Below are 13,865 nucleotides of genomic sequence, written 5' to 3' on the forward strand. Positions count from 1 at the left end.
TAAATGACATATTGTCCTCACTGAAAACCTTGCCACATTCAAGTACAATATATCGGCTCACTTTTATATATCAATTTTGCAATAATACACCCATACTCCTCTACCTAAACTGTTAAGCCCAGTTCAGACCGCCAGCTGCACCCAGAGACAAAGCAAGGCAATGTCATTCATTTCAATCCGACAGTGACGGTGGCGACAGGAAGTGGGCGTGTCTAGCGACTCGAGAAAGTTGAGATTCGCTCAACTTTATGCAAATGATGAGCGATTTACGGGAGTGACTACCAATAGGTGTACAGCATTGGAGCTCACGCCAGCCGTCTCCTGTAAATGTTTCTAGTACATCCAAATCTAGGAAACACCTTCTAACCACCTCGTAGCGAGAGACTGGTTACACGGTTGCAGGGGTTCTGAAAGGCGCTTTAGAGTACGGAGTTAAAAATGCCAAAACCATGGGTTTACTAATTCATTACTCGCTTTGGATTACATAAAGCATCTGCCAAATGGATGAATTTAAATGTTTTGTGAGGCCTGTTTATGAGGTCTTCCGTGTGGCAATAAAATTAAACAACACTTGGTACTTAATTAGAAAAGATCAAACATCTTTGTCCAGATTTCTATACTTTGGCAAGTAGAGAGGCACGGGATTTACAAGAATTCACCTTGTCTGTTCACTCAAAGATCTTTCCTTCGGTGAAACTGATGGATAACAGTGTACTCCGCGTGGTTACAGGGGTCACTTACAGCAGCAAATACATTTAAAGAGTGCTTAAATGGAATGCCGGGACAGGCCGTAAAACACCCACACTGTTAGATGTCGCTGTAGATTAGCAGCACATTACTGTAAAAATCCACAGTACAATACTGCATCTGTATATTACAGTAAAATACTGCAGCTCATAATGCATTCTGGGTAATTTTCATTGAGCGGGAAACTTTTACAGTAAATTTTGGTCTCGCTGTAACCTCGCTGTAGCTTTGCTGTAACGTGTACACGTGCCACAACGTCATCACGTCAAATCCCACAGAGCCCATCCTGGCTTCAGCTGGAGGAGGATAATCGATTTCTGGCAGTTTGGTAAGTTTTTAGTTTGGTTTATTTTATGTGTTTCATACAAATAAATTATTTTGTTTTTGTATTTTGCACAACAGTTTGTCACAGTGTTGTTTTAAACGTGGAATGAGAGAGATATGGTCGCCAACAAACGTTGCTTCTACCTCAGAAATTAAACTAAGTCAGCCCACTGCTTAAACCCGTTTTACACATCTCACTTAATGAATATAGGATTATTTCAACCATTTATGAGGGTTTTGGTGAGTTTATTTTCTGTCGAATAGTTGAAGTTCGTTTATAATGGCAAGCTAGGTAAACCGACTTGTATTTGGTAATAGAGAAACTCGCGTTTGTGTTCAAATAAAATAATCTTTGACCAATTCAACTAAGATTCCTAATCAACACAGCTACCAAACTGCTTCACACAAAATGAAACGTCATATTTAACTGTGATGAGTGCGATCCATACAGATTTCATTACTAACAGATTTATAAATGTGTTTGCGGCGCTTATTTCTGTATTTACGGTATATCCGCAGAAGCAGATATGATGTTCTTTAGAGTGTTTTATATTCAGTTGGCCAAAACGTTTTGTATGACAATATATATGTAGCGATATTGCTTCCAACACCTCAAATCAATGCACGTACTTTGCTAAAGAGCGCTGCTGACTCCGCCTTTACGTAATGACGCTGTACGGAAAGAGGAGCGCGATCAGCTTTAAATGCATTTCCAAAAACACATTGACTTTCGCTACACCAACGGTATAGAAAATGCAATCCCAAATATTTGAACTCTTAATGTTAATGTATACAGGGAAAACATTTAAATGATCATTTTGCTACATTTTTGATTGACTATCTTAAGCGTATATAATAAACAGAATGGTTTCTAAATTTCAGCAAGTAACATATCATTATATATTTCTTCTTACAGCTCTAACGTCACAGTTTGGTCCACTTTTGCACCCTGGGCTTATGAGTTTCTGTAAGTATTCACCATGTATATATAATACAACTTTTATTCAAATTTGTTTCTGGTTTTACTTCTGACTTTTTAGTAACACTTACAATAAGGTTCTATTTGTTAACATAGGATGTTAATACATTTTAACATTTGGCAATACATTTTTAAATCAATAAATTTATCTCTGTTCACATTAGTTAATTCATAATGAATTCTCAAATATTATTAATGTTGAAAAATATATTGTTCATTGTTAGTTCATATTATCTAAACCATTAATAAATGTTATGGAATAAAACCTTATAGTAAAGTGTTACTGAATTTTCTTTCACCATTTACTTCACAATTTGTACTTATTTCAATGGCTAACAGATTTTTTTATTTTTGGCTTTTTGTGTTACAGTCTCACCATTGATATTTTGGCTGGATTTGGTCATTTTTAAACCAAGCAAGTCATCCCAGGATGTCCAGTTACAACTGCAAGTCATGTAGTTTCTCGACAAAAATACCCACACCCACACAACACTCTCACACAGCACCACACAACACTCTCACACACAACACTCTCACACAGCCACACACAAAACTCTCACACACAACACTCTCACACACCCGCACACAACACTCTCACACAGCCACACACAAAACTCTCACACACAACACTCTCACACAGCCACACACAACACTCTTACACAGCCACACACAAAACTCTAACACACAACACTCTCACACAGCCACACACAACACTCTCACACACAACACTCTCACACAGCCACACACAAAACTCTCACACACAACACTCTCACACAGCCACACACAACACTCTCACACAGCCACACACAAAACTCTAACACACAACACTCTCACACAGCCACACACAACACTCTCACACACAACACTCTCACACAGCCACACACAAAACTCTCACACACAACACTCTCACACAGCCACACACAACACTCTTACACACGACACTCAGTTTGAATGGAACATTTTAACTACAGACCAGTGTTTTCTTTGCCAGTGTTAGATGACACCTGTCACTTTGTTGCTATTGTTTGTTTTGATATGTAATGTATGAATATTTTTGCTCACTTAAATGTTGTAATATATATAGTAGTCAACATTTGAAGTGGGTCAAAAAAGTTACAAGAATAGGTATTGTTCTCGCCTTTTTGATCCACTTTAAATGTTGACTACTGTACATAGTCATTATATGTTGTTAATGTAATGCATCATTCTTCAATACTGTTTTAAATGTTTTAATACTTTTTGTTTCAATGAAATGATTCAATAAAAAATTTGCCTGGATTGCCTTTTGATTCATAATGTGAAGTATAGCAGTTTTATAATATTAATAACTACAGATTTATATCCAAACTAGCTAAAATATATAATAATATTTGTAATTATTGCCAATACGAATTAAATAGTAATTTGTCAATATAGGTATTACAGTAAATTGCAGTAAAAATATAGTAAAAATACAGTAAAGTATTGTGTTGTATCTATACAGCAATATTTTTTGTACTGTAGTAATCTATTACAGTACAGCACTGTAAATCAAAATACAGTAACTTACTGGCAACCGTGCTGCCAGTAACGTACTGTAAAAATACAAGCAAATCGTTAACAGTGCATCTGCTGCCCGCATCCATCATTTTTATACCCCAGCATTGGTGCTTTTAACCATTTTCAATTGATACTGTGTTTCACACTCTGCTTTCACAACATTACTATTATTATTTATATTATGGTCTCCACGTGTTACTAAACAGGTCACTTGTTGGGGGGTCAGATAAATAAAAAATCACTGCAGTCTTAAAATGATGGGAATTCTTTTAACTAAAGGTGAATTTCAGTGAGTTTGGATCAGTGGATGTTATTGCATATTAGTAGAACATAAAGGAGGTGTGCCACTGCGAGCACGGCGAAATCCAACCCATCTAACCCATCTCCATGCGCTCACATGTTGCGTTTAATTTTTTCATTATGAGAGAGTCTTTGGCTCAGACTTGTGACAGTCTTACTGGTTCATTAGATTTTAATTCAGGCATGCAGCAATGACGGGTCTGTGGGCGGACTGCTCATTGATTTTAATAGCCGTAAGTGATCCGCAGACACGTCTCCAGTTAATGATACAACACTCTTGTATGCGGGAGGCTTGTACTCCCCGTTTGTTGCCCTCTTCAATAATCTTTTCAAACATGCGTGCTTCTTTCAGGCCTTCTGGTCTGATGGGGCTCATGCCTGAAAGTGAAATGAACCGAACTCCCATCCCGTAGCAGTTTATGGTTTAATTATAAAGCTGTCCTCTGGTTTGATGCCATCTGGTTCTCATTTTCTGCCGGTTATAATGACACAAGGTACATTGCTAGTTGACTTACAGTAAGGAGAACGTAAACTCTTGGTTCATATGTTTTCTTCGTTTTAATCTAATTACAGTTGATGATGATTTAATCTGTTTGTCGTGAGATACCAGATAATACAATAGACTGACCTACATAGCATCCATAAGTTTGTAACAAAATCAAGCATGTTCAAATAAACAAAAACTAAACATTTTAAACCAACAAATATAGAGTTTTCCTTTTTATTTACAAAATTGTAAGTCTGTAATGCTACCAAAGCATGTGCGCTGAATCATTTAAAGGGGTGGTGTAACGGTGTGTTGTGCATTCTGACTTCTTTACAGTGTTAAACGCGCTGTCTTCTCGTACTTTACATGGTCAACTTGTCAAAAAAACGAGTTGGATGTATAACGTAGTATTTCTGGGCTCTGTACACTCCACCAGTGTTCGTACGGGTTCGGAAAGGTTTTTTTAACGTGAAAAAACGTTACAAAACAAATTTTCTTAGTCGCTTATTGGACAATTGTCCCGGAAAGGCTTGCACGCACATCAACCATGGAGAGTGGGAGAAGAAGCATGTGCACAGGTCACTTTCATTTGTGTGCAGGAGAGAGAGAGCGTTTGCGAAGTTCAGCTGTGTTGTCTGTTGTGTTATATAAACGGTGGATATAACGCTGGGTTTGGAGATTGTTTGAAAGTGATAGATGGAGCCGCTGTGACAGTGCTAAAAGACTCTGGACATTTACCGCACGTGGTAAGTGAAACTGTTTTCTTGGAAATATGTGCGCAGGTGCTTTAGTTCCTCCCCCCTCCCCTACATGCGTTGCATGTTTTGGGAATTAATCGTACAGCTTTATCTGTCTTTTAGAAATGTGATCAAACTAAAGACTCTGCGGATATTTGATATATTGAATGGTGCGATACTATTCTGGAGGTACTCAAGATTAACATGAGATATACAGAGTTAGGGCAGCTTTATATCTCCAAGGTTGTGTTATAAATGTCAAAGCTAATTCATGGAACGGCTGCTGTGCTGTTTATTTACTGAGAAAAGAACAACATTTACTGGTACTTAGCATTATTTCGGCCACTATTATCCAAAAAAGATGCTGGATAAAGATACAGATAGATGAAAACAGGGTTTAATAGGTGATCAACACCTGGATTCATAGTACTGTTCAAAGTACTGTGCTGGGACCCTTAACAGATCAGTCGCAGAACAAAATATTGTTTGCAAGCATAAATAAACGGGAGCATTTACATATTACAGCTATTTTGATGGGGACTGCCATATTTCTTTGTGGTAGAAGTCAATGTGAATGCTTGTCTGGTCTTAAAGGTCCAGTAAAAGAACTATAGTGGTGAGGTTGCGAATTGCAACCCACGGCTCACTCCACCAAAAAGTATAGTTACCAAGAGGTGAAACTCTGGTACTTTTTGGGAAACAGCACGGATGCTTGATAATTGACACGGTTTATAGCGGGCCAAGGCTTTTGTCATCATGTATTATCATCATTCAGGTTGAATTTCAGCTTTTTTATTTTTTATTTTAACAAAGCGGCTGATATTGTCATCGTGACAACAAAAGCTGAGTCTCTTTCCCCCCTAAATGGTGGAAGAGCACGGTGCTGGTGTAGCAATGGAAAGTTCTATTGAGTATCCCTCCATTGGTATCTATACTTTTTGAGTCCACCGCTCCCCCCTCCCTTTCGAAGCACTACCGCGGCTCTCACGGGACAAAGATGTATTCACGCTTTCACTTCTTTGCCGGAGGAGATCACATATATACAAAACGAGTTCTGTACAGCAGTTTGTCCGTTTAGGGCTACTGTAGAAACAACATGGGGAATTCCATGAAAGGGGACCCACGTGATAGAAATTCATTATTAGGTTATAAAAACATAATGCTTCATTATGAAACTTCTTTATACACCTCTGAAGACTTTTTCTAGTTATGTATTGAATTTCTGTCAATAGATGCTCCAAAAAATGACACACAGCACCTTTAGGCAGCATCCAGAATAGGCAGCATCCAGAAATGGGAGAATTTTCATTGATTTATGCCAGTTCAGATAGAAAGGGGAACGTAATGATAGAAAGATTAAAGGCTCAAATGTTCTGATATGAATCACTACTGTGAGGTACAGAATGTACTTCCTTCATGCACATGATTTATGAGGCTGATCTCCCTTAAACTCCCAGATTTTTTTTTTACATATCTCATCAATGTATCTTTACAGACAAATAATGAATCATCTTAAACATATTTTCAAATGAGGTCAGATATAGATTGAGATTTGGGAAAAGAGTTAAAAGTTCAGAAAATCGACTGGAAAAAAGTAAAGAGATCCTTCTAAAATTTCATTTCAAATGAAGTGTCTGTTGAATTCCAATAGAATCAATGCTCAGGAGTGACAAAGTCATCCAACAGAAATGTGAAAGACTGACAGCATGACAAGACACATGAAAACTGACCAAAAATTTTGGTTTAATGTAAAAAACGTTTTAAACTTTTCCAAATATTACTGTTGTTGCTTAAAAGTAAATACGAACGTGTTTTCTTTGCAGTATTTGAGGTCTGAAAAAACATATTTGTATAATAAAGAAATAACAAATGTTGTACAACAATCTGATAAACATGTAAGATAGGTGATATGACTCCCTTTTATATCCGGGATACATCATTGTAAAGCACAAGTACCGTGAGTAGTTTTCCTTAGTTAACAGACGAATGATGAAGGAAACGGCATACCCGAAAAATCCCTGCACTCTTCTACACAATTTGGTCAAAGAGCTTCGGACATTTTTCAAAATAATTACTTTTTACAACCAATGGCTACTTTAAGGACTTTCAATGTGTCTCATCCAATTCAGATTTCAGAGCCAAAATCGTCCATATAACAAAGTGGATTTCTAAAGGTTAACTATCCCCTTACATAATAAATAAACCCTGCAAACAAATACTGACTGCGAACATGAAAATGTTTGCACAAAGGACCATTATATCAACCGACACAAAGAGGCAGAAATGATGAAGTGGCAAAGCGAGCATCTTTGACGCCGTCCTATTTGTCAAAGTTCAGTGCAGAAGACCTTTTAGCGGGACAAAAGTTTAAGACGATGCGAAGGACGAATGCCATAGACAGTCCATGATCCTCCTCCTCTAATTGGAGGCAGAATGAAGTCATTTGAGCCTCACTAAAGGTCAACGCTCTCGGAACAGGCCGTGTGTAAGGAATAAGGCCCGTGAATGAACCCTCGACCCAATTGGGCCGAGTCCTATCACACTCTGGCCTGGGAGACATGACCTTTATCTCAGTGACATGCAGTGAAGTTTTCAGAGCAAATACATGGAATCTGAAGCAAGGTCACAACAAGCTCATTACTTCACCACTTGAGTTGACCTCATTAAATTTGTGTGGAGCTTGGAAGGATTGAATTAATGAATATTCCCAAGACAGCGGCGATTGAACGTTTGATGGTTTTATTCTTCAGGATAAAACTGGAGAGAGAGAAAGAGAGACAGTCTGCTGTTGGAGTAATCTGAGAAAATTTACATCAATTTATAGTTCTTAAATCCACAGAAGTCTAGCTCTCTCTGGGACTTGAGTCATATTTCTCATGCAGAAAGTACGTCACCAGGGGCGAACTGATGTCTGTTTGGCACACTTGTTTGGCATGCTAATAGAAATTGACTAACTTAAAAAGCCTGACAACTAGCCCCTTTCTCTATCCAAACAAGCCATTGTCACTTAAAGATAAAGTGTGTTGACATTCTTAAAGAGAGTTTCTCATAATTATATTATCTTTTAATAAGGAAAACCGTTTACAGCACCATTCTGTCAACGTCATTTGTCTTTAATTGATTTTATTAAAATTGAACTAAAACTAATTTCCGCTGTTCATTACACAGACTTCAACCACAAACACATCACTGTCCCAAATGTCTAAAATAAAAGCATATCATCACTTGAACGGTCTGGTGTATTGCTGAAAATCGTACTGTTCTTAAATATTTTGCCACAACAAAAAAAGCTTATCAAACTAGCAGAGACTGCACAGCTAAAAATACTTAATTAACTAAAATAGCTAATAATAATAATAAAAAATTATAAAAAAAGAGAAAATGCATAGTAAAATGAAAAAGCACATAACAAAGTTGTCAAATATTAACATGAAAAATATGCAAATAAAGCTTATACAGAAACTTTTTATAGAACTACAATAAAACTTAAAAACTCTGGGGATCGTACTGGGGATCTGTAATGATTCAGAACACTCATTTGTAAGCCGAACTGAACCAACTGCATCTCAATATTTGCATCCAGGACCTTTCTACCGTTTGAATCCAACCGCAGACTAATGTCATATTGTCGGGGTCATTGTTCAGATCCGATATGAAGCCTGCCAGTTAAATGCTGACACATTCAATCCCATCATCAGTTAGCAAGCAAACACTACGGAATACTCACACTCCACCTTGTGAAAGGCCGGCCGTCTTCATGAACATAAAACTACATAAGCTTTCATTAGCGACACACAAGTTTAGCAGCTGTATGGAGGGCGATGGCCAAGACCATAAGAGCCTTCGAACATGTTTGAACTCTCAGAAAGCATGAAGCCTCTGCAATGTTGACAGTGTTGCCATGTTCATTTATTTCAAGCGACTTTGGCTTTGCTTAACTATAGGCAATTCAGTTTTGTCTTTTGGGCTTCTAAAGTTGTCAAATAATCCTGTCTATGCTACAATCTACATGACCTTTTTGTTTGACCTTCACGTCCTCCACTACAATAATGTAAAAATATATATTTCTCTTTTGTGCTTGTGTCCAAATTGGAGACATCTTTTTATAGTATTTTGTATGTGAGACATTAATATTGATTAAAATATATATACGGTGTATATATTTACAAGATTTAGCCTTGTTTAATATATGTTTATATGCAAGAAGGAGCACCCCAAAATCATTTATTTTGGTGCTGCTTATTCTTGCAAGATCTGGCAATACGGAATGTCGACCTCTTCAGATCATAATACAAAAAGCTGCAAGGCATTTTTCTTTGAGCCTACAGGAATTCTGTTTAGCTCAAATAATGATCTCTGACCTCATCGAGAACAGAAGATTCAGACAACGTGATGCAACTCCTGAAATCACACCCCGTATTTTGAAGATGTTTCGCCATTGAAATTTTAATACAGCAATATAATTGCTATCTTTTTCAGGTTTGTCTCTCAGACACATAAGATGTTTTAAGGCCTATAGCTTTGAGATTGAGCACAGAAAAAGACTATTTAAATGATTTAAAAAGAAATAGTATACATAGCTACGGTACGATTAACATGACAGCGACACGCAGAGAGCAACTGAAGAGAACATAATCCATTCATTTCCGCCCAGCACAAACTAATCCAAGCCCTTTCTACAAAATGGCTGTTATTTTCTTTGTGTGCTTAGCTTTTTTAACTTTTCCGGAGCTTCTTTACCGGAAAGACTATCTTGACTTGCAGACACCAATTCATGTGTAAATCTGTGAGAAACGGAAACAGATGTTTTTTGTTGCTCCTAACACACGCTGCACCATCTGTGACTGTGTCTGCTTAAAAGTATCACAGTCCAATCATGACTTTAATGTCAACACGGGGCTCACATGTCGATCTCTAAATAACCCTCAAATTAAGGTTTGTCTGGATACAGGTTCATGCCAAATTAAACAGATTATATTAAACAGATGAATTCTCACTGCACAGCAGAACAGAAGTCACAGCTAGCACCCATATCGTCTCAAGTTGTAAAATAACCATCAAAAATGTTTTAGGAAGCTCTATTGTTAGTAATGTAATATGGAAATTGTGTGCAAAATGTGGAAAAAACGATTAAAGGTCCAGTGTAGGGCTTTTAGCGGCATCTAGTGGTGAGGTTGTGAATTGCAACCAACAGACTCTCCACCCCAGAGTACTACACAAGCAGCTTTGCATCAGCTGAGGTGAGTCTAAACAGTCTTGGCTACTAGATTCACGTTCCAACGTCGCATATTATTTACCGACTAACACCTCAAATGACACATTAATAAATATCCCACCGTTTACGTCAAATATTAGCGGTTCACCCGACGGGTACCCGCAGGTGCCCGCCCGTATGCAGGACTCTGCTCCACCCCTCCTTTTCAAAGCACTACGCAGGCAAACACAGGACTAACAGATTGATTATATAAGGTCTTTATACACCTCTGAAGACATAGTTATGTATATTATATTGCATTTCTGTCAATAGATCCTCCTAAAAATGACACAGTGAACCTTTAAAAGTCATTAATAGAACTGTAACCCGTCGCTCTACTTCCATACGTGCCCATTTGTGTATTGTTAGCTGATGTCTCTGCTCTGTATTCACAGAACGACTGTTGAGTGAATGTCATTTCTCGGCTGGATTATGACTGACAGACGAAAATGAGTGGCAGGCATCTTATCTTCGCCTCGTCGAGGGAGACGCCGGATTGTGCAAATGAGCCACCGATACACTATTAATCGTTTTTGCTTAATTCGAGTCGGGTTCGGCCAGTTGGCCGCAGCAGATAAAGGCAAATTTCAGACATTGTTAATAGACTTACAGGGTTTGGAATCGGGGGAATTTTCTCAAAGCCATTAACTTGCTTCGGCCTCTGATGAGAATCACGTCACCGAAAGGTTCAAAAACAAAAGGTTGTTCTGTAATGAATCAACCTGCTGATGACACAGTCAAACCATCCCAAATACCCCAAATAACGTCATTAAAACGAAACATACCGGAAATCATTGTGATTGAAGATCTAAATGAGGACTGTGATTAAAGAAAATGACGTGAGCATGTACATGCAATGACAGGTTTATTGCATTCAGGTTTACAATTTTAAGATGGCACGCGGATGTACAGTAGTGGCCAAAAAGTGATGTCCAGTTTTAAGAAATTGACATCCTTGACATTTTATTTATCTATAAAAATGTATCAAACATTTTGTATGCATGGTGTGTAGTTGTGCTTGGAGGGTAAACGGAAGCTCTGTATTGAGACGAATATAAGGAGACTCGACAAAAAATTAATAAGTCACACAGCAAAAATGCTACGTTTTTTTAAATATGCATATTTTTGCAATGCTTCTCTGCCAATTAAATGAAAGGACTAGAGCTATGTCAGTAGAATCACATCATTCATTTTACCCGAGGCATTTTACATACATGTTTTCTGTTGCATGTGTGCAATGTCTCATATTTCTTTTTGCAGAGCAAATCCATCTAACCTAATCACGGGCATGATATACGTTCCAAGCGCCAGAGAGGAATTTATATAAGCCAGTGAATTTAAATGCAAATAGAACAAATGGTTGAAAAACAAAAGGCTTGACTGGGTGTACGAGTCAAATAATAATGCAGTTTATTTCCTCCTGGAACTGTGCGGCGCGGCGGGCGGAAAAATGTAACTATTGTTTCCTTTGTCAGCACCATCATTTCACAGGCTGCAAATTAAAGGCTGTTTTTAATCCTACCTCGATTTTCTCTCCTCGTTTTAAAAATAATTTACAGAGAAAAAGTTTCTCGGGAAAAAATGTATTCTTAATTATCCATCCTCAAAATGCATATGCAAATACAGGGTCTCCTGCTTGGGGGGATTTTGTATTTTAAAGGGCCAGACACAGCTTATTCATAATAATAATGTTACTATTTTGCACCTTGTCACAGATAAGCGTGACTATTTTATAGTTGTTACGTCTTCTTGCTAATCTAGAGATGAAGTCTTTAAGTCTTCTAAATGACATATGTTACTGTTCTTCGTCAGGGTGTTACTCAATACTGAATTGGTGTATGTAAACACGGATGACAATATGTGAATATCGTAGAGCAAACCTTAAACTCATTAAATTCGTCTGAGCTATAATCAAACTTTTCTTTGGAAATTTAAATGTATGAATTGGCCATACGCTTTATTCCAAAGCGACAGTAAATTTGAGGTACATTTATAACCTGTGACTTGCATTGCTAATGCCATACTCGTAAAAAACACTCTGGTGGTTATTGAAAAAGGAGCAGACATAATAATACATTCTAAATCCCAAATATATAAATCTAGTTGCCATCTGACGAGAAACAATTTATATACGTATTGCAGATGAGCAAACAATAAAACAATAAACAGTCGTGCAGATGTAAATGCAGACACCAAATTGACGTCTACAATGCATTTAAATATTACATTCACCTCTCATTCCAAACGTTTATGTAGTGTTTCTGTAGCTCAACTGTTGGATCATTGCATTAGCAGGTCAACACACATAAAAAATAGCTTCCACTTTAAGTCACTTTGAATTGAAGTGTCTGTCAGATTCATAAATGTTACAAACAGGCAGGGCTGGACTGGGACAAAAAAAGGGCCCTGGCATTTTTACTCAGACCGGCCCACCACAATGGGTCAGACACAACCAACCAGTACACCATCCTTGCGGTCCCTGTAGATATGCATATCTACTGTTCCATTCTCCCAAAAACCTACAAAGCTGAGAACTAAGTGCCATGGACCAGTGTACCAGTGCAAGTGGACCAGTGTACTCACTCTCTCTTGACTGACTCCCTGGTGATAGACCTATACCTACTTGTGGTGTGATTCGCGCAAATTGAGCGTTAGTAAGGGAAGCCAAACAATCCAATAGTGGGATGCGACAGCGGGGTATTACAGAGCTCGCGCCGCGCTGACATGTCATGTGCGCGATTCAATTTCCTATCGCCAACCGATGGGCAGCGTGGCACCAACCAATCCGCTGCACTGACCAATTAAAACATATACAATGTTCATTTGGCGCCACTCATTTACATTTTACCCATAAACCTCTGCTATTATTAACATAAATAGTTGAGGTAAAATGGCTAGGCGCAAAACATACTACAATAATAAAATAAATTACCTGAACATGTAAACTGTCCTATATAATTTCCAGGAGGTTGGCGTGCTCCTCAAGACTACGATATTGGAAGTCATTGAAGTTTCTGCATTGTACAGGTCTTTCCGTAGCCTCTATACTATAGTCTATACATATGTGCAGTTTTTCAAAGTATCGATGCAAAACACTACCGTTTACTTGTACACTATTACAGATAATAATAAAAAAATATTATGCATTTTATCCTGATTTCCTTTGTCTTCTGTAGGGAAAAACTGATAGACTTGTGTAAATGTAAACTAATGTAAATGTTTTTAAGGAATGAGGGGTTTCTTTATTGTACATTTGAGTGTACGGTTTGCACTGTTTAAATAACGTGTGCGCTGACGAGGAGTCGGCTAGATGACATGTCAGCGCGGCGCGAGCTCTGTAATACCCGCTGTCTCGTCCCACTTTTGGATTATTTGGCTTCCCATAGTTCGCGCGAGTTGAAAAATCTGAACTTTGGCGAAAATTCGCGCCGCGTTTACGAACCAGGAGCTTACTCTAGTACCCAGCAAACACGTGTATGTGGGGCCCACATGGGTTGT

Source organism: Barbatula barbatula, assembly GCF_947034865.1.
Source record: "Barbatula barbatula genome assembly, chromosome: 15".
NCBI classification, from domain to species: domain Eukaryota; kingdom Metazoa; phylum Chordata; class Actinopteri; order Cypriniformes; family Nemacheilidae; genus Barbatula; species Barbatula barbatula.